Source organism: Erigeron canadensis, chromosome 2 (assembly GCF_010389155.1).
Source record: "Erigeron canadensis isolate Cc75 chromosome 2, C_canadensis_v1, whole genome shotgun sequence".
Taxonomy (NCBI): Eukaryota; Viridiplantae; Streptophyta; class Magnoliopsida; order Asterales; family Asteraceae; genus Erigeron; species Erigeron canadensis.
Window position 1 is genome coordinate 23,219,631 of NC_057762.1, and position 23,046 is coordinate 23,242,676.

General features: G+C 37.4%; 1 pseudogene; it reads right to left on the bottom strand.

Annotated features, from left to right (window-relative positions):
* Window positions 1-176: 176 nt before the first annotated feature.
* Window positions 177-19,457, bottom strand: LOC122587897 (annotated as a pseudogene).
* Between the last annotated feature and the right edge of the window lie 3,589 nt (window positions 19,458-23,046).

The following is a 23,046-nucleotide window of genomic DNA, read 5'->3' on the forward strand; positions in this document are numbered from 1 at the left end:
ATTTAAGAATACAAGTTTGATCAATTTTTCCATATTAATGGACGGCTATTCTGTCTTATCTTCTGTAATAAAAGTTCAAGGTTTTTTCAAACTACAGTAAAGGGTTTGGATCATTAAAAAAAAAACATAAATATCTAACGCGGCAGAGGTGGGGGAGGAAGAACAGCTCGGTGTGACTACATTTGGGTCTTCTGTAGACTCTCCATCCAACATCTAAGGTTGTCGACAGTATCCAGCGCAGTCCCATGGACCTGCTCGATGGCAACGGGCCGTGGCGGAGGAGGAACATAAGGGACACCAAGGTTATCCCATATGTAAGTTTGCTGGTCGGAGAAACACGCCATCATCTCCACCAGATGGTCCATACGGCGACTAACGTTCTCGAGAGTATCCTGAACATGCTCCCCCAAAAACTGTGATTCCGACAACGACATCTGGGAAAGTATATTAAAAGAAAGTAGCTAAAAGGAAATCCAAAAAAAAAAATTAACCACGTGGCATATTGTTCGTCCTTTTAAAAGAAAGCCACACATAGTTAATCCCTATTTCCAGAAAAAGAAGACCTATACACACACTGTGTACAAGGGAATACGCCCCGTATAGGCTTTCTTTCTCTGGAAAGACTGTCATCCATGTTTATAAAAAGAACGGTATTCTGCGTATAGGTCTATACCCCCCCCCCCCTATAGCCTTTCTTATTTCTGAAAACTGGCCAGTTCCAATGAGCACAAATTAAATCTAATCTATGCCTAAATCTAATCAATGACACGAATCATCGATAAAATGCATAACATCAAATAACATATACATTGTGTAAATAGAATATGTGTTTTACAAATTCAGATGTGTTAATTGTTTCTACGGCTGCATATAATAAAATTTGTGAGTTTTTCAGGTATGACTAATAAAGTTTAGACATGAAAAAATGGACAGATTGCCCCATTAAAAACAGATTCTGGTAAAACTCATTTGATCTTTGTTTTCTGTTGGCACATAATTTCTAACTTGACATGTTTCGATATATCATACTCTAATCAAGCCATTCATAAGTAATTGGTTAAAAGCCGCCACCTCTGACCTCTATAACTGAAAACTGATTTGTGTAAAGTGTCCAGTAGAAGAACAAAAAAGTGACGTGTTTCTGAAACGTATACCTTTGACTAGAGGCTCATCCTGTGATTTCATAGCCGGGAAAAGTAGAACTTCCTGTTTGGCCAAAAATGTACAAGTTTAATGGCCCACAATGAAGACCCCAAAAATTTACTAATGGAAGTATAGTATATGAGTATTAAAGAGAGACTTGCAGAAACCTTGATGTTCTGTGAATCTGTAAGCAACATTGTAAGCCTGTCAATACCCAAACTTCAACCACCAGTTGGCGATAAACCGTATTCAAGAGCCTTAATGAACGCCTCATCTAAAGCCATTGCTTCGTCATCCCCTGATTGTCGATCCTGAAAACTTGTGATTGGATAATCAGCAATAACTATTAACATATCAATACTGGTACACTCTTTTAAGTAAGTTTAGTACCTTTAGTTGATTGGCAAAGCGTTCTCGCTGTACCACTGGATCATTAAGTTCGGTGTATGGAACAATGATATTAAAAGATATACCAGGAAGATAAATGAATTAAATAAGACACCAAATTAGTTGCATACCTCATGCTTGTTAACACATTGCTCCACCAAGAAGTGTCCAATAAGCTGCAAACAAAAATTAATCAATGTCGGTGTTAGCACATATGAGGTCGATATGAAACTAACATCATTAAAAACGAAGCATTTGACCGACTGAGTGTCTGTATTTGAAGCTTTAGGTACAAAAAAGGTTAGGTAATATATTTGGATAACATCAACAGGAATTAGCAATCACGGATACATGAATGCGATACAGACTAGACTAATGACTTATGGTATAACACACTAGTCGACAAAGAAGCATGTAAAGAATCATAAACTGAGCCAATAACCATGTAAGTTGAGAATTATTAATTTGTTTAACAGAATCATTACTTTGTCTAATAATCGTGCTGTTGTTTGAGGCGGACGACATTTGATATCAAACTTGGTGCATGCATCAGCTAGATATTTATTGGCTTCAGCACTCGCAAGGTCTTTGGGTATCCTAAGATCGGCTGTCTCCTCCAACCCTTGAATCATATCAATCCGTCTGAAAACGTTTGATGCAAATTTAGTATTCCAGCAAAAAGTGATAAAATAGCAAGACATCATATAAGATTTTTGAGCAAGCAAATGACCTGAAAGGAGGAGTGAAGTCGATTTCAATAGGCTCATTATCTAAACCGTTGGCATGATATTTAACCTTGTAACCACTCGTCAGCTCCTTGACCATTCCTGGTTCATAGTGTTGTTAGCAAAATTAGCATATAATTCAATTATGGTTTCAAATAAAAACAAGAGGTGGCAAAATGGACAGGTTGAGTTGGGCATGGCCAAGCACATCTTGGTCAAATTTAAATTTCGTTTATAACTATTAGTACGTCAACTCTGACTACAAAAAATTCAATTCTTAAACATTAATAATTCTTTTAAAATAGATCTGTGAGATTTAATGCACTGGGTATACACTTTAAAGAAGTTTCAACAAATTTAGACAAATTTCTCTTAGACACGAGATTTTCTATTTGACATGCTAGAAACAAAAAAATGGACCGCCTCTAATTTAACCCATGAAGTAAACTTTGGGATATGTGTGGCCGAAATTCTAGACTTACCACTTAACATTTGTTCTGTTAGCTCCAACATATCATTATAATCTGCATAAGCCTTGTAAAATTCACAGGTTGTGAATTCAGGATTGTATATCAGATCAATTCCCTCATTCCTGAACTGTTTTCCAATCTCGTATACACGTTCAAATCCACCAACAACAAGCTCCTTCAAACGAAGTACAGGGGAAATTCGCATATGTAGTAGCATGTTTAGATCATTGTGGTGGGTCACAAATGGAGACGTGCAGCTGCCCCGCCAGCAATCTTGTTCATCATAGGTGTTTCAACCTACGAGGGAAAACAATTAGCCTTCAGAAGGAAAAAATAACAGAGGTGGCTAAATGAGTTGACCCACAAATATTGTTCGACACATTAAAAAAGTATACATCTGAATATGATCACATAAACAATACAAAGACAAATAGACAATCCGATTCCTTCAATAAAATTTGATTAAAGAGGTTGTAAACAGTATAACTTAAAAGGGACAGATTTCAGTTCGCTCAACCTGCTCAACCCGTAACCATTTTACCTTAACTTTTGACAATGGACCTGATCAAAGTCAAACCTCTAAAATAAATTGGAAAAAACACAATCTTCTGACAAAGTGATGGAACCTAATGATAGAAAGCCATGCTAATGAGACTTACCCGTTGAGGAAACTTTTAACATAATTTATGATCTTTCTTCGGGTTATGAATATATGTCTCACTTCAGGATTAACATCAAATCCAGATAACGCTGGCGGTAACGAGTTTCCTATCCCACGATATGTATCAATCTGGTTAATGGGTGAAAACCAAACGTCACCATGAAACAGACCACAATAGGTAATATCATATACCTGGTCCTTTAATGTATAAGCATCGGGGTTTCTACTACTTCCAGGAGTCCATGCATCCAGTTTCTGTAAATTAAGAGTGCAACCCCAAATCACTTAATAATCCAAACAGTAGAGGTGCCAATTCAACCCAGATACTTGTGTACGAGTGCATTTGGGTAATGCCTTCTCTAATTAATTGAGCGGATTAAATAAAGAATACTGTAATAACTTGGAGGAAAACAGGCCAAATGGGCTAAAAGGAATGAACATCAAAGTGCGTTTTAAGTACTTTACATGTCCTAGATACTTTACTTATTATCCATATTATCATTGATATTACCTAAGGTTTGTAATCTTATCTAGTATGCGATAATGAAAATATAAATTACAAAAACTTTGGACAGAAAGTGTTTCGGTTAAATTATTCACCCTGCCTGTCCATTTTGCCAGGTCTACCCAACAACATCAAACAAATTGATACAACAAGTTTCACCTTCATATTACGATTTTCAGCAGCACGTGCCCTTTTTTGCCTTGGAATCATATGAGCACAAGGTGATAAAACTGTGAATGACTTTGGGAAAATACTCAGCTCTCCTATTTTGCTTTTTCCTGCCATAAGGGTGAATAAATGAGACAGGATGCAAACCCAAGATAAAATTGCATTGTTTTACATTATACTGTTAGATATAATCTTGCTATGGTGAACAGAATCACATGTATATATGATAAACTTGCTATTATATTGATACTTGCAAGATGTTGTTCATAGGAAATTACATACGATCGTTCCCTATTTATAGTTTTCTAACCGGTGTAACGGCCAATTATTGGTACCGGTTCATTTTAACGACATGTCTAATGGGCTTTTAACTGCCTACTTATTTACAATATTACATATACACTTCCTAATAACTACACTAAGACCCCTATATATAGTTTATACTCCAATACTCCCCCTTAAACTAAATATAGTTAAAGGTCTTCATCCTTGATTTATCTTTAGAGTAGTGCTGGTTCTTCATCATCCCACACGAGATGTGCCTCCTCTTCCTTTTCTTTCTCTTTGACCCTTCGTCTTGTACATTCTTATGCGAAATGTACATATTCACCACATTCATAGCATTTGAATCTACTCTTGTCATTGCTTGTTTGGCCAACACGTCCTACACGTCCTGCACGTCCTCTGAAAGGTCATCTTCCACGTCCTCTAACATGGCTTTGGTCACCACGTCCTTTTCCATGATGCCAACTTTCTAAAGGATTATTTCCACTTGCTATTAGAAGTTTTCCTTGATCATTATCTTCCAATTCGTCTTGGCTTTTGATACGTTCCTCAAACGCTGCTATCCTTCCTACTGCTTCTTCAAACTTCATCTTTTCTAGATCTTGAGATTGTTCGATAGTTGCCACAATAGTGTCGAACCAAGGTTTCTAAACCTTGCCCGTATACTGCCCAACTTTCCTGAGAAGTCACTTATGGTTTCATTTTCTTTCATCTTCAGGTTTTCGAATTCGCTCCTTAAAGTTTGTAGGCGTGCCTTCTCAACCAGATCTCCTCCAAGATATAGAACTTTGATCGCATCTCATACTTCCTTTGCACTCTCGTATTGAGCAACTTGCATTAAAATATCTCCCGGTAACGTTTGGAAGATCATCGCTTTCGTTGTATGTGCCTTTTTTTCATCCGCCTCTTCTGAATCAATCGCTTCCCAAAGACAATAAGCCTTTAAAATCGTTTCCATAAAAATTGCCCATTGGGTGTAATTTGATTGAGTTAGTTTTGGGCATTGGAGGGATATGTTTCCTTGATCACGGTTTGACCCAGACGTGCCTTCCCCTTTCTTATCTTCTTTGCCCGTCATGCTTACCTCGTGCGTTGATTTCTTGGACTTTTTCTTTCCAATCTTCTTTGTTCTGCTTCAATCTCTCTTCTTGCTTGTACCACGCATGTTTTGTTGTTCTTATTTGGTAGTAACACACAGTTTAACACCACCACGAAGGTTTTTACCACAAAGGTTTGTTCTACGAACGATTCTTCCACAAAGGGTTGTTCCACGAAGGTTTGTTCCACGAAGGGTTGTACCACTAAGGTTTGTTCCACGAAAGATTGTACCACTAAGGTTTTGGGTTCTTACTTACTATACCACAAAGGTTATGATTTCTTTCTACTTACACCAATCAATCCAAGGGTATATACTTGCTAATACAAAATTCCAAATCAAATCTTAAATGGGTTTCTAACTTGCTATCAATAATGGAACTCTTAAACGGGAATTCTAATTTGCAAATAAAACTTAAAAATTGAAGACTTCAAAATCTCCCCCTGAATACTCACTCCTTTCGGTATCCAAAATAATGTGCAAGTTTCAAATTTGATCCTTTTTCAAACTTTATCTGATTCAAAAAACTTTTGTATTTTTAAAGCAATTAACAAAATAAATATCTTTACTTGTTAATATAAAAGATACAGAAGTTTTTTTCTTTACAAAAAAAATCTGATTTGCCAAGTCAAAATTCAAAAGGGTGAATATTTTCTTGTTTGTCTTATTAGAAATCCCCAATAAACGTGTGTACCTTTTTCCTTTGTTCTTATTCGGATTGTCAACACAAAACTTTTGTGTTTGTCTGACTTTTCTTCCATTCTGCAATTATAACACCAAAAAAAGTATCTTCTAAATCACAAGAACACAAACAGTGTTCTTTTTTCTTCCTTGTACAGCTGACGAACACACCCCTGGTGTTCTTCTCCACGCTTTCGTCCCTGTTCTGTTTTGCCCTTTGAAGAAACCCTAAACCATTTTCTTCTTCAATTTATATCTGATTTCTACTTGCTTCGATTTTGGAATATCGTTCTTCAACAACAGAGTTGCTCCTTGCTATCCCCTGTTTTCGATCGATTGATGTTACTCTGTTCTTCCCTGGATCAATTAACGTTGGCTCTCATACCAATTGTTAGATATAATCTTGCTATGATGAACAAAATCAGAGGTATGTATGATAAACTTGCTATTATATTGATACTTGCAATATATTATTCATAGGAAATTACATACGATCGTTCCCTATTTATAATTTTCTAACCGGTGTAACGACCAATTATTGGCACCGGTTCATTCTAACGACATGTCTAATGGGCTTTTAACTGCCCACTTATTTACAATATTACATACACACTTCCTAATAACTACACTAAGACCCCTATAGTTTATACAAAGATATCAACTACATCAAAATTAGAACATCCACAAAAACAAATAATGATCATTCACGTGTCAGTAAACTTGAAAATCCCACCAACGGAAAACACAACATTTCATCTCCAAGGCTTCTACTCAGTCTTAGTCTCAAATGCATTATGAAACTAAATAAACAAATAAAGCTTCGAGAAAGAAACAATTGTAGTTAAAGATAAACACCTGGAAACCCGACGATGGCAACAATATCTCCACGCTTCACACCAGCATGGTACTTGGAAAATTCAGCTTCTTCCAAAATGGAAGTCCTGAAAACATATGTGATTTAGCTAGTGTATCTTTCTACGGTTGATAACATAAATCGGTCATAGAAAACTAAAGGATGGTGTAGAGTCAAGACATGTCAATGCAATTATTCATCAGTATTTATGCACACACACAAAAAAAAATACCTTCATTATTTTCGACTTTAAAACCAATAGCCCGTCTAGTCTGTTTTCCCGTTTCTTTATCAAATAACAGTACAAATCATTAAAAAAAACGTTATATTTCAGTTCACAGTAATGACAGAGTTTACAACTAAATTATGCGGAAAATGAATAATTTTTCTCCCATTTGACTTGTTATCAAACCGTGTTACATGTTATTAGAAATGAGGGTCGAATTAGACAAGTTTAATAGTCTAGGGGGTCTTTTGTAAATATTCAAAAGACTGTTAGGCGGGTCGAATTAGCTTTGGGAAATTAGTTGTATTGTTGTTTAAATACAGAATTCAGTTGTAATTGTTGGACAGTTATGAAATAAGCAAAATCATTTCTCTCTTCTCTAAATTCTCTCTAACAATTTGATATCAGAGCCGTTCGATTCTCGACGGTTACGATTCCGGTCATCTGCCCCGGTGAGATCTGTTCTCCGGCGAACCCTAATTCACTAAATTCACTAAATCAATTCACAATTAACCCATAGGAACCAGAAACCAAACTCAAAAAATGGAGAAATTATCAAAAGACAATGAAAGGTTGACGAAAGAAGTCTCAACTACACAGAATGAGGTGATTTCGTTAAGATCCACCGTTCAAACCCTATTATCACAAATGGCGGAATTGGAAAAGAAAAGGGCGGTGGTAATTAGACCAGAAGGAGAAAAATACAGTTATAACCGTCTGGCAAAACTGGATTTTCCTCGATTCGATGGAGATGATGTAGAGGGTTGGTTGTATAAGTGTGAACATTTTTTCAACATTGATGATACACCTCAAAATCGGAAAGTTAGGTATGCTGCTATCGATATGGATGGAAGAGCTTTGTCATGGCACCAAGCTTACATCATATCAAGTGGGAAGGAAATGCAGGAGATACAATGGGATGAATATTCAAGATCTGTAGTTACAATATTTTCTGTTGCAGCCATGGAGGATGCCATGGGAGCTCTAAAAGCTTTGACACAAACTGGAGAATTGGAGGACTATTGTGATGAATTTGACAGGCTGCTTAATAAGGTAAATCTATGTAAAAAATATTCTGTTAGTTTGTTCATTGAGGGATTGAAACCGGAAATTAAATGTCCATTGAAAATGTTTCAACCAAAAACACTTAAAGGACACTCATAACTTGGCAAAAATGCAAAATCAGGCCAATAAGACTTTAGGAATGAAATCTTGGGGTGGGGTTACTAATAATAGGAATTATATGCCAAGAAATGTGGGAAGTAGCACAAGTAATATGGGTAATTTGTCAAAACCACCCATCTTGGCCACACCAGTTAATGCAGCTCCTTCTACTACATTGGTTCCCAAATCTGTGACAAGTACTTTTATGCAAGAGAAAAGAAATAGAGGGGAGTGTTTTTATTGTAATGAGAAATGGGTTGCTGGTCATCAAAAAGTTTTTAAGGGCAAGAAACAGATTTTTATGGTGACTGTGGATGAGGCTGCAGAAGAATTAGCTTTGGCAGAACAATTAAATGTTCTACCAATAGGACCGGAACCACCCCCTGAGTTAGATATGGTAAATATAGTTCAAGGGGAACCTCACATATCTTTGAATGCTATAATGGGAATTCCTTCTTATTCTACTATGAAAGTGGTGGGGTGTATTGGAAGCAGAAAATTGCATAATTTGGTAGATAGTGGGAGTACTCATAATTTCATGAGTAAGAGTTTGTCTTATAAACTAGCTTGTTCCATTATTAATATACCTAATGTGAGAGTTTCTGTGGCTAATGGGAACAACATGTCATGTCTGAATCTGTCTAAGGATTTAGAATGGTCCATACAAGGTCATTAGTTTAAAGATGATGTGTTATTAATAGATTTGAATAACTATGATCTAGTATTGGGGGTCCAATGGTTAGAAACTTTGAATGACATTGTCTGGAATTTTAAGAATTTGACCATGAAATTCCAAAAGGAAGGAAAAATGATTGAGTTAAAAGGGGTTGGACAGCATGGTATTAAATTTTGTTCAATGGAGAAGGTGAGTCAATGGATGGGAAAAGGGACAAATATGGTAGTGCAAGCTGAGTTATTAACCTTGCAGACTTCTGCAGAACCAGCAAATTTGCATTATGCTTTGTTGAGTTGTTGTAAGAATAATAAGGAGTTGGAGTTATTATTAGAGGAATTTAGTGATATTTTTGAGGTACCAAAAGCTTTACCACCACTCAGATCTTGTGATCATAGAATCAATCTTAAGGATGACAAGGTGGATTTGAACCATAGACCATATAGATATCCAAGAGTGCAGAAGGATATAATAGAAAAAATGACTCAAGAGTTGATTGATTCTGGTATTGCGAGGCATAGCAATAGCCCTTTTGCTGCACCTATGGTATTAGTTAAGAAGAAGGATGGAAGTTGGCGTATGTGTGTAGACTATAGGAGATTAAATGAAGCTGCCATTAAGGATGTGTATCCAATTCCATTGATTGGAGAATTGTTGGATGAGTTGGAAGGGTCTACTACTTTTTCTAAATTGGATTTGAGGTCAGGTTATCATCAGGTTAGGATGTATGAACCAGATGTATACAAAACTGCATTTAAAACCCATCAAGGGCATTTTGAGTTTCTGGTACTACCCTTTGGTCTTACCAATGCACCTGCAACCTTTCAATCATTGATGAATACCACTTTCCATTCAATATAAAGGAAATGTGCCTTGGTTTTCTTTGATGACATTCTGGTATATAGCAAAAGTTGGGAGAAACATTTAAAGGATTTGAAGGCTGTTTTAGGGTTAATGAGAGAAAATTCATTAAAAGCAAAAAAATCAAAGTGTGCTTTTGCAGCAGATCAGATTGAGTTTTTGGGGCACATTACTACCAAGGAAGGGGTGTCAACTGATCCAAAGAAGATACAAGCTATTCAAGAATGGCCACAACCTATTAATATCAAACAGTTGAGAGGATTTTTAGGGTTAGCAGGATACTACAGAAGATTCATTAAAGGTTTTGGTGCTAAAGCTAAACCTCTTACTGAATTACTCCAAAAAGATAATTTTAGTTGGACTTCTGAAAGTCAAAAAGCTTTTGAGGATTTGAAAAAAGGTTCTGGCAACTCCACCAGTATTAAGATTGCCTGATTTCTCTAAGACTTTCACAGTTGAAACTGATGCATCAGGGAGTGGATTAGGAGCTGTATTAATGCAGGAGGGTCACCCTATAGCCTTCATTAGTAAAGCATTGTCCATTAGACAAAAGTCATGGTCAGTTTATGAGAAGGAATTGTTGGCTATTTTGTTGGCAGTCAAACAATGGCACCATTACTTGGCTTCAAATCATTTTGTCATCAAAACTGACCATGAGAGTTTGAAGCATTTGTTGGATCAAAAGATTGTTACACCACTGCATCAAAAATGGTTGGCCAAATTAATGGGGTATGATTATGAGATTAGTTACAAAAAGGGAGCAGAAAATTTGGTGGCTTATGCCTTGTCCAGGATTCAAGGTATGGAGATTTTTCAAATTGGAATCAGTTCAGTAGATGCAATGTTGTGGGACAGGATCCAGAAGTTTTGGCAGCAGGATGTTGATACAAAGTTATTAATTGATAAATTGAGTCAAGGGGTCACAATTCCAAATAAATCATGGGATGGTCAGGTTTTGAGGAGGAAGGGAAAAATCATGATTGCAAAAGACACAAGTTTAAGGAATGATATTATTTCAGTATATCATTCTTCACCTATTGGAGGACATTCTGGCATTGTTCCAACTTTAACAAAAATCAAAGAGATTTTTTATTGGAAAGGTTGCTCTAAAGAAGTGAAGAAATTTGTCAGAGAATGCACAGTTTGCCAGAGGTCAAAATATGAAGCTGTAGCCTCACCTGGGTTATTGCAGCCTTTACCTATTCCAAAATCCATTTTCACAGATATTTCCATGGATTTTGTTTCTGGCTTAACAAGTGTTCAGGGTACAGATATCATATTGGTAGTGCTTGATAGGTTGACTAAATATGGACACTTTTTGCTACTCGGTCATCCATTCACAGCTACTTCAGTAGCTCAAGTTTTTATGGACAATATCTTCAATATTCATGGAGCTCCAGTTACTATTGTCTCTGATAGGGACCCATTGCTTTTGAGTAATTTTTGGAAAGAGTTCATGAAATTACAAGGCATCCAATTGGCATTTTCTTCAGCTTACCGCCCACAATCTGATGGGCAAACAGAAGTTCTTAACAGATGTTTGGAGTCATATCTCAAAAGCATGTGCTTGGATGCTCCTTTAACTTGGGTGAAATGGGTACCACTGGCTCAGTGGTGGTACAATACCACTTGGCACTCTGCAATTAAGATGAGTCCATATGAAGCTTTGTTTGGATTAAAACCTAATCTGCACATCCTATACATTCCAGGAGATACAAATATTGCAGCAGTTGAAGATGTTCATAGAGAAAGGGAAAGCATGATTTAAAAACTCAAGGTTAATTTGGAGAAGGCAAGGAACAGAATGAAACAAATGGCAGATTCTCATAGGATGGATAGAGAATTCCAATAAAATGACTGGGTGTATGTTAAACTCCACCCATTTCAGCAAAAATCTATGAAATCATACTTTAATAGGAAGCTTGCAGCCAAGTAGTTTGGGCCATTTAAGATTTTACAAAGAATTGGGAAGGTAGTTTATCAACTGAAACTGCCTGTAGATGCCCAAATTCATTCAACCTTCCATGTTTCACTCTTGAAAAAAGCCCATGGTCCTCCACCAATGCCTACCCAAATTCCTACTGGTCCTAAATTTGTTTTACAACCAAGGTCAATTGTTGATAGGAAACTGCTTAAAAAAGGTCACAAAGCTGAGGTCAAATTGTTGGTACATTGGGAAGGACTTCCATTGTCAGAAGCTTCTTGGGAGTTAGCTGAAGACATCCAGAATTGTTTTCCTAATTTCCAATTTTGAGGACAAAATTCTTTAAAAGAGGAGGGTATTGTTACATGTTATTAGAATTAAGGGTCAAATTAGACAAGTTTAATAGTCCGGGGGTCTTTTGTAAATATTCAAAAGACTGTTAGGCGGGTCGAATTAGCTTTGGGAGATTAGTTGTATTGTTGTTTAAATATCGAATTCAGTTGTAATTGTTGGACAGTTATGAAATAAACAAAATCATTTCTCTCTTCTCTAAATTCTCTCTAACAAACCGATTCAACCCAAATGACCTTTTTTATATAAACTGGTTAGGAAGGTTACCTTGCATCAGCCATAACTTGAATTTTTGCCCCAGAACCATATAAGTCGTAAAAAAACAACTTTGATGATGAAGAGCGTTTGCTCATCACTCTCTGATGTCAGTCAAGTATTTGATCACAGTTCTCTACATTTGACGCGTGAAATAATTGTTTGAAGTTGGAACTTGGAAGGAAGATTCACTTTTGGGCTCCATAACCGTAATACTTGATGGGATTTTTTCTCATAAATAATCTTGGGGTTTTTTGAATATTTAAGAAGGTGAATGGTAGTATTATTAATTACTAGTGTGACTATATATATTTGATGACAATGTTTTTGTATGGCAGTTTTTGGATTGATATAAAAAGTTCTTTCTCCCTATACACAAGTTTGTGTTAATGTGTGTAAAATTGCCTAATTATCGGTATTCTTTTGAATCAACGATTATTAGAAGAATTGTTTCTGGGTATTCTTATAATCAACGGGCTCAATTATTTATCCTTTTTTCCTCCTGCGTCAGTTGGTAATCAGAGCCAAAATTTCTAATCAAAATGTCTCGTTGTGACGATTTTATCTATGATCATCTACCCGTCTTTGATGAATACGAGGATGATGATTGTTATGCCTGGACAACAGGTGATGTGAATCAAATCCAGATCAACGATGCAAATATATTCATTGCGTCTTTTGGCCGGTTACACAAAATTATCAAATTTCGGCTGCGATTCTCTCGGATGTATGGATGGAACTGTATCATCCTGGGTTCTTATTGCAGCACTTCAAGTTCTATATGATGTTTCAGACCCTGATCGTGAATTGCGATTGCTCAGTGGTGCGTATATTTCTTTTCATCTATCTTCAACTTGGCAATATCTCGATAAGTTTTTTAATGGCTATTATATAAAGATTCTAAAGTTTCTCTGATGTCAAAAGATTATAGAAAACTTCATTTTAAGTTTTTAAAAAAAGGGTTTGTTTGAAAAGAAAGGACATGGGGTAATAATATCTTTGGCCTTTATTGCAACATTGTATTCCATACGTGTTGATGGTGTTTTGGTTATTGAAAGCGGTTTTGTTCGTTTTATGTGTGGTGGGTTGATGAGCTTTCTTTGGATTCAAAATGGTTGGCTTGGTCATGATTTTGGTCATTATCAGATTATGATGGATAAGAAGTCGAATCGTCTTGCTCAAATCTTGATAGAAAAATGTCTTGTGGGAATTATCATAAAGTGGTTACAGGGATTCATTGCGGATTTTGGTGTTCTGGTAGTGGTGGTCATTTGGACTGGTGTTTCATATATTACAGTTAATGACGTTCTAAAAAAGACACCATTTGCTTGTCAAGATCCATCAAGTGTGGAATTGAAAGAGCTAAAAGAATCCAGTATTCAACAAGCTAGCTTCGAGTAGTGGTTACATAATAACCGCACCAGTTGATGAGGCGTTATTTGATGTCGATAAGGATGTTGATGATAGTTTACATGTTGAAGTTAAAGAACAACGACCTAGCAATGCACTACAGGCGTTATGGTTGGTGGGTGTCTTGCTGCTATGCCATTGCTTAAAAAGATCCCCACTTCGGTTCTTTGGGGCTACTTTGCGTTTATGGCCATTGAAAATTTACCCGGGGCGGGAATCAATTTTGGTAAAGAATACAGTTACTTATCATTGCTCCAAGTCGTAGATACAAGGTTTTGGAAGAAATTCATGCAATATTTGTGGAAACGGTCCATTTCAAAATGGTTGTTGCTTTTACATTGTTTCAAGCAGCTGATTTGCTCGTGTGCTTAATTGGATTCCAATAGCTGGTGTTCACTTTCCACTTTTGATCATGCTTCTTGTTCCCGCAAGGCAATATTTACTTCCTAAATTCCTTAAAAGTGTTCATCTTCAAGATTTTGTTGCGGGCGAATATGAACAAGCGAAATCCTTGATGGGATCATAACAAGAAGTAAAGGTGAGGTTCGTCACACTAGCAGTCCAAAGCTTACAAGTTTGACCCAAACTCAAACAAAAGAAATGAAGCCAGTCAAGCGTCTACATGTCCACCCTGAAGATGGAAAAAACACCGTAATGACAACCAAGTCTGGGACAAAAGTGAAGTCTCAATCTGTTGAGCTAGCATGGTGAAACTTTGATGGGCTCTGGTTTGTTTCAAGCGGGGTGATGGTCCATTTAATTAAAATTGTGAAATGCATAGAAGATTATGCTTATAAAGTAGAGTTGAGTCCAGACATTTTTGAGTTTCAACTACTTTCGATGTTAAAGACTTATCTCCATATCTTGGTGAAAATCAGGTGAACTCGAGGTCGAGTTCTTTTCAGCCCCGTGAGAATGGTGTCAGTCAAGTATTTGGTCACACTTCTCTACATTTGACGCGTGGAATAATTGTTTAAAGTTGGAAGGAAGATTGACTTTTGGGCTCCATAACCGTAATACTTGATGGGACTTTTGCTCATAAATAACTTTGGGGTTTTTTTTGAATATTTAAGAAGATTGAATGGTACTATTATTAATTAATAGTGTGACTATATATATTTGATGACAATGTTTTTATATGACAGTTTTTGGATTGATATAAAAAATTCTTTAATCAACGATTATAAGAAGAATTGTTTCTAGGTATTTATAGAATCAACAGACTCAATTATTTATTTTTTTTTCCTCCTTTGTCACTCTCCCTGAAGGCAACAATGTAAATATCGACATCATTATTATAATAATAATAATAAAAAAAAAACAAGTTTTAAGTAATTGATCATCCTAGCTCACCAGCCAATGATACTTGAACATCCAAACGGTCCTCATTATTCAAGGATTCATATTTGCGTATGTATTCAGGTAAAGACATCGATACATCGAATTTGTGAGGGTAAGGATTCAATCCTTGTGCCTTCTGAGCCTAAGAGTCAAGTCCTTTCAGCCTCTTCTCATTATATTGCTGCAAGCAAAAACAGATAACATATACATAATATATATACAGAAAAGTGAGTATGGTGCTGTTAGGTGAAAAACCACTCACATATCAATATTTTAATATTTTGGATAAATGTTTGGCCCTATGATTTTTATGGTTAAAAAAAGGTATGTGAGGTTTTTCAAGAGCCTCATATTCCCTTCCCCTATATATATATATATATAGATAAGTGAGTATGGGGCTGTTATACACCCAACTTGGATGAAAAACTCTCACATACCAATATTTTAATATTTTGAATAAATACTAATAAAAATAGAAAACGAACCTTCTCTCCCTTATTTCCTTAAGGTACCTTCTCATTTGATCTCTATATATATATACTAGTACTAATACCCGTACGATGTACGGATATATTGTAACACCCATCATTTAAAAACAAGGATTTCCAAGAGCTTTCACCTAACGGTGTCAAAGAAAGCGGAAAAACATTTAAAAGTCGAAACCAATAATTTCAGTTTGGTTTATTCATCAACCGGTGTTACTAACCATATCATTGAAACAAGTCTAAATGGAAATCCATCGGTTGCCCAACATAAAACAACCGATCACAAGTCAATACAATTCATAAATATCTAAACATAAAATTCAAAGGTCTAAAGGAGCAGCCACTATGGGTAAACTATAATCCTTTTCAAACAATCTACCCATGCCTCGCTCTTTATTCATCAACACTCAAAGCTTTCTAAACCTGAAGGAACAACACATTTGAAGAAACAAGTGTTAGCTAACGAATTAGCTAAGTAAGATAACACGAGCTTATAAAAACATTTGTCCAATTAAAACGTATTAAAAGTCATATTTCATCATTAAGGCACATAACATCTCATATAGCCATAAACATCATTCGTATAGGATTGTTCGTCTTAGATGTGCCTAATCATCTTTTCATCATCACATATAACATCATTTCAGGTGTGACATAAGTCACTCATATCATATAAGGTGTAAGTTTGTGTGTAGGCGGTCAAAAGACCTAACGGGGACCACACACCCGACTGGATGGATAAGCATTACGGCGGTCCATCAGTGTCGTTAAGGAATGGCAAGCCAATCCAGGAGTAGTCCGTATGTTCAAGACATTGGTGGTTAATCACGCCACCCGGAGATACTCTAACCACGTAATTATGTTGCAAGGAGCCACCCAAGCAACCATATACGTACTCACCGGGCAAGGGCAAGTACGGGTTAAGCTTAACACTTTCATATCATATACGAGCTCGATTTACATTACATATAGTTCAGGAATCTACATTACCTAAACATAACACATAATCATCTTTTACGTTTGGGCCCTTAAACGTGCACGTGACATGGCAACTTAAAGAGTCTAGTGAACTAGATTAATAAGCCATACAAACATGCACAATACAATACATCTCAAAACATATCATATCATATCATTTCATTTCATTTCATATCATAGGGACTGCATATCAGGCCTCAAATGTCATTTACATAGCCCATATCACCTCCCATGTATCCCGATTACCCATAAACGATCAAGATATCAAATGGAAGCTATTATAAGAAACCATCTTTTGTTGAACCCTCAGCATGTCAAAGTAGTGTATCTTACCTCTTAGAAGCGTACAAAATGATAACGTAAGTTACCGAGCTTTGCAAGTATTCCCGATTACCTATAATCATTAAACGACATAATAAGCTAAACAAGTACCTACTTACTTTTGTTCATGAATCAAGCCTAAGTATCTATAAACATGACCCATGACAAGGCTTGATGCATCGGACATTCGATTAATACTTTAAAGCTTACAAAACTCGACGAAACTCGACATTCACTCACTAAATTAACCATTCTGGAAACTTGACATCACAATCATCTTTTAAAAACATAACCATTAGAAAGTAGACTCTCTTACGATTCCGTGGATAGCTTATTTGTTAAAAACGGAGTTACGGTTCAAAAGTTATGGCCATTTGAAAATTCCGTCGCTATTGCGTCGCAACTACCAAGTTGCGTCGCAGCTATGTGTCACTGGATTCCAGTTGCGCCGCAGCTTAGTAGCTGCGCCGCAGCTAGCCCCGATTCTGCACAAACCTCATTGTTTAACCTCCAAAACTTAACCAAACATACCCCAAACGACCCCAAACCTTATGAACGACTTTTAACCCTCAAAATTCATCATTTTAAGACTCTAATGATGTCATGAAAACAACCCTTAACATCCAATTGATTTGCAACACAACAACAATCATTTTAGGTTACCGAATTGATCGAAACTCACGTTTTTGACTCCAATCAACCCTCTAAAGACCTAGATCAGTTATGAATCGAATCAAGGGATTGAAAGGACATAAAATCAATGTTATTATACCTGGGATACCTGGAGATTACAAAGAGAATGTAGAAACTTGATCAAAACACTCTCGAATCAACCAAACGAAGATGAAATCGAACAAGGAATTGATTATGGCAATGGGGAATGGTTAAGGCTCAAAGAGAAAAGGATAATATGAGTAATTAGAAGCTAATGACCTGCTCCAAGACCCTAATCCCGTTTTTTAGTTTCCACCTATGTCAAAACTAGTCCTTAGGCTTCCTTATGGCTCATATTTAACTCAAAACACCTATTGGGAATACTTACAACACATTAAATACTTTAAGCACATCAAAAGACATATAAAACATATCTTAAGCACTTTAGCACATTAATCATTAAGGCACTAAAGCTTGACACATATAACACATTAAACACATATAGTCATTAAATCATGTATAGGCTTAACGGACACGTAATGTTGACTTAACGACTCAGGTCAATTGTTAAATAAAAAGTTTGGGATGTTACAATTACCTCCCCCTTAAAAGGATTCCATCCCCGAATCTCATCAGAAATGAACAACTCTGGATACTTCTCCTTCATCACGGATTCCGTTTCCCACGTTAGGCTTTCACCATGAGTGTGCTTCCATTTGATCAACACAAGGTCAATCAATTTCCGGTGTAGCTTCTTTTGCTTCCTTCCAAGTATGGCTACCGTTCCTCAATCATTCTTTTACTCGGATCAATGCTTACATCTTCAATGGGAATAACACTAGATTCATCCGCCAAACACTTCCTCAAATAAGATACATGAAATGTACTATGAATTCCATCTAACTCAGGAGGTAATTCCAATCGATAAGCTACATCCTTGATGCGTTGGAGTACCTTAAATGGTCCAATGAATCGTGGACTTAGCTTTCCTTTCTTACCAAAACGAATAACTCCTTTCCAAGGGGAGACTTTCAGCATCACCAAATCACCGACTTTGAACTCAATTGGCCTTCTTTTCTTATCGGCATACGTTTTCTGTCGTTCTCTAGCCACACGAAGTGCTTCCCTTGCAACATTAACTTTTTCAGCTGTGATCTCTACAATTTCAGGACCCGTAATTTGCTTTTCACCGGCTCCATCCAACAACTTGGAGTCCTACACCTTCTACCATAAAGCATTTCAAATGGTGGCATTCCAATACTTGCATGATAGCTATTATTATAAGAAAACTCAATCAGTTTCAAATGATCATCCCATGCTCCACCATACTCTAGTACACAAGCTCTCAACATATCCTCCAACGTTTGGATTGTTCTTTCGCTTTGCCCATCAGATTGAGGATGATAGGCGGTACTCAAGTTTACTCTAGTACCTAATTCTCGCTGAAGACTTTCCAAAAACTAGATACATACCTCGAGTCTCGATCTGAAACAATAGATAGTGGTACACCATGTTTGGACACAATTTCATCTATGTACATCTTTGCCATCTTGGCTAAGGGTACATCTTGACGTGTTGCTAGGAAATGAGCACTCTTCGTCAATCTATCCACAATAACCCATATCATATCATTACCCTTAGGAGTCCTCAGTAACTTAGTCACAAAATCCATAGTTATATGATCCCATTTCCATTCCGGAATTTCCAACTGATGCAACATTCCATATGGCTTTTTATGATCAGTTTTCACACGTGCACAAGTCAAACACCTTTCAACAAAATGGGCAATTTCTCCCTTAATGTTTGGCCACCAATAAATAGGCTTCAAATCTGCATACATCTTTGTAACACCGGGTGGACTGAATATCTTGACCTATGAGCTTCTTCTAGGATCAATTCTCGGTTACCATCAAGCAATGGTACCCAAATTCGACCCTTATACGTTGGAAACCACGGCTGTTCGTTTCCATGGCAAGATATTTCTTCTTTCCAATACTCTCTTTATCAATGTTATCCTTCATCAAAGCCTTCGATTGAGCTTCCTTGATACGATCAAGTAACCCCGACTTGGCTTGAACAACCATGCTCATCAATCTACAAGAGAAATTCTGCACCTTCCTACTTAATGCATCCACCACCACATTGGCTTTACCGGGATGATATTTAATCTCACAATCATAATCTTTCAGAAGTTCCATCCATCTCCGTTGTCTTACATTCATTTCCTTTTGTGTGAACACATATTGCAAGCTTTTGTGGTCGGTGTACAAAGTACACTTAGTGCCATACAAATAATGCCTCCACAACTTCAAAGCAAACACCATAGCAGCCAACTCTAGATCATGGGTCGGGTAGTTCTTTTCAAGAGGCTTCAACTGACGTGAAGCATAGGCAATAACCTTGTCCCTTTGCATGAGAACACAACCCAAACCTGAAATAGAAGCATCACTATAAACAACAAGATCATCGGTACCTTCGGGTAAGGCGAGGATTGGAGCTTCACATAACTTGGTCTTTAACGTTTGAAAAGCCTTTTCTTGAGCTTCAGCCCACACGAACTTCACCCCTTTCTTTGTCAATTCAGTCATGGGCTTAGCTATATGAGAAAGAAATCTTGAATGAACCTTCGATAGTAACCCGCTAAACCAAGAAAACTCTTGATCTCAGTGGGTGTCTTTGGCTGTTCCCATTTAGAGACAGCTTCAATCTTTGAGGGATCAACTTTAATACCTTCGGAAGAGATGACATGGCCGAGAAATTGAACTTCTCGAAGCCAGAATTCACACTTGGAGAACTTAGCATATAATTTCTTCTCCTTAAGAACCTCAAGACGGCTCTTAAGTGCCCACGGTGCTCGGTTTCCGACTTAGAATAAATCAGAATATCGTCAATGAAGACAATCACAAAATGATCTAAGAATGGACGACATACCCGATTCATTAAATCCATAAAAGCGCTGGAGCATTTGTCAACCCAAATGGCATGACAAGAACTCATAATGCCCATATCGAGTGCGAAAAGCTGTTTTAGCTACATCTTCCTTTTTGACCTTTAATTGATGATAGCCGGACCGTAAATCAATCTTGGAGAAGTAAGAAGCACCATGGAGTTGATCAAAGAGATCATCAATGCGTGGGAGAGGGTACTTATTCTTAACCGTTCGCTTGTTCAACTCACGGTAGTCTATGCACATGCGCATAGAACCATGTTTCTTCTTAACAAAGAGAACCGGAGCTCCCCAAGGCGAGGAACTTGGTTGTATGAAACCTTTGTCAAGTAAATCTTGAAGTTGAGTCATTAACTCCTTCATTTCTGTAGGAGCTAATCGATAAGGTGCTTTTGCAACAGGAGTAGCACCGGGTACGAGTTCAATTTGAAAAGTGACCTCACGGTCAGGAGGAATACCGGGAAGATCATCCGGAAACACATCAGAAAATTCAGAAACTACTTCAACATTAGAAATGGAAGACTTTTCTTTTCGTGCATCAATGACATAGGCAAGAAAATGACTCTTGTTCTGTCGGATACACTTGAGAGCTTTCATCATATTGATGATCTTTATGGTTCCTCTTTTCTTATCACCATACACAGAAATGATCTTACCATCAGGAGTAGGAAAACTCACGATCTTTTGGGAACAAATAATAGTGGCATTATTTTGAGATACCAGTCCATACCTATCACTACATCAAAGCCAGCAAGAGTAGTAGGTAATAGTTGGACTGGAAAGGCACGACCTTCAATCTCAATAGAACAATCATCGTAGCCCACACGTATATCACTAATAGTACCGTTAGCAACTTCTACTTCTATGGAGCAATCAAGAGGAGTAGTAACTCTTCCGAGCTTAGGAGCAAACAACGTAGACACAAAAGACCTATTTGCACCCGAATCAAAAAGAACAGAAGCAGGTTTTGAATTAACAAGAAAAGTACCGCTTACTACCTCATCGTTATCCTTAGCAGCTTCCACTGTCATCTGAAAGGCATGAACTTTTGGCTTTGGAGCAACCGTCTTCTTTCCATCGTTCTTCATCTGAGGACAATCAGCATCTTATGACCCGTTTCTTTACACTTGTAACAACGAGCCTTGTCTTTACAATCAACTGCAGCGTGCCCCGGACTACCACACTTATCACACCTCTTGGTCTTGTCAGGACATGGACCCTCATGATAGGTCTTGCAAGCTGAACACCATGTGCTACTCTTTTTCTTATCCTTATCCCCATTCGAAGTAGAACTACCTTTGAACCTCTTATTAGAATTCGAAGACCCATTGAACCTTCTCTTGAAACCGAATTTCTTATCATCATCTTTTGAAGCCATTTTTTCAGACTTAAATCATCATCCAACCTCTTAGACTCCTTAATAGCGGCAGACAACATAGTGTGTTGCCTACAAAGGCCGCGATAGCTGGCAGGAAGACCATCACAGTAAGCTTCGATCTGATCTATCTCTCTTGGTACCATACGACCTACAAACTGGAGCTTTTCTGTAAATGAACGGGCATACTCACCTATGGCACCTGGCTTAGCAGTCAAAGCTCTGAATTCCTTCTCGATCAATCTTAACTCACGTGTACCCACATATTCTTCCAAAAATTTTCCCTGAATGTACCCCAAGGCATAGCAGCAAGCACCTCAGGAGTCAAGGAAACAGTAGTTGATCTCCACCAGTTGCGAGCATTCTTTGTTAACACACGGGTAGCACATAACACCTTCATATCATCCGGACAGTAGCATGAAGCAAAACCACTTCAATATCAGTCAGCCATTCCATGGCACCCACTGCATCAAGTGTGCCATCAAATTCCTTAGCACCACACTTCTTAAAGCTTTCATATTTAAGTTATGGACACGAGGAGCAGCCATAACATGAGGCTCCACCCCATTTTCCACACCATTCCCTTCACTACCTCATTACTAGGAGCAACCAATGACCTTCCAGCAGATATCTCAACACGATTCGAGCGATTGGAATAGTTTCCATCCGTGTGCTCGTTCTTTGCAAGCTTGCTTCCTTTTCAGCCCCTCAATTGAGCCAATTCCTCCTCATTCCTTAACAAGAGAGCTCGAATACCCTCAATTCTTCATGCATTTCAGCTTGAGTAGGAATTTTTCAAGTACCGGGTTTGCTCGATCAATTCAGACCTTGTGAGTTGCACACCCGGAAGTGGCCTTCGAGGAGGCCTTTGGTTGACATCATTTCCAGCCCCATTTCGATTCGATTGGCCATTGCTTGGAGCTGCTCTCTTACGTCGACTGTTAGTACGAGTGTTAACCATGATGTCTACAATGCAACGACGTCGGTTAGCAAAGGTTAGAGTGAGAAAAAAGATTAAGGCTACTAAATAAATATTAAGAACAACATAACACATATAAGCCTCAATTTGCACTCTCTCTCAACCCCAAACCCTTCCTAAAGCATCTC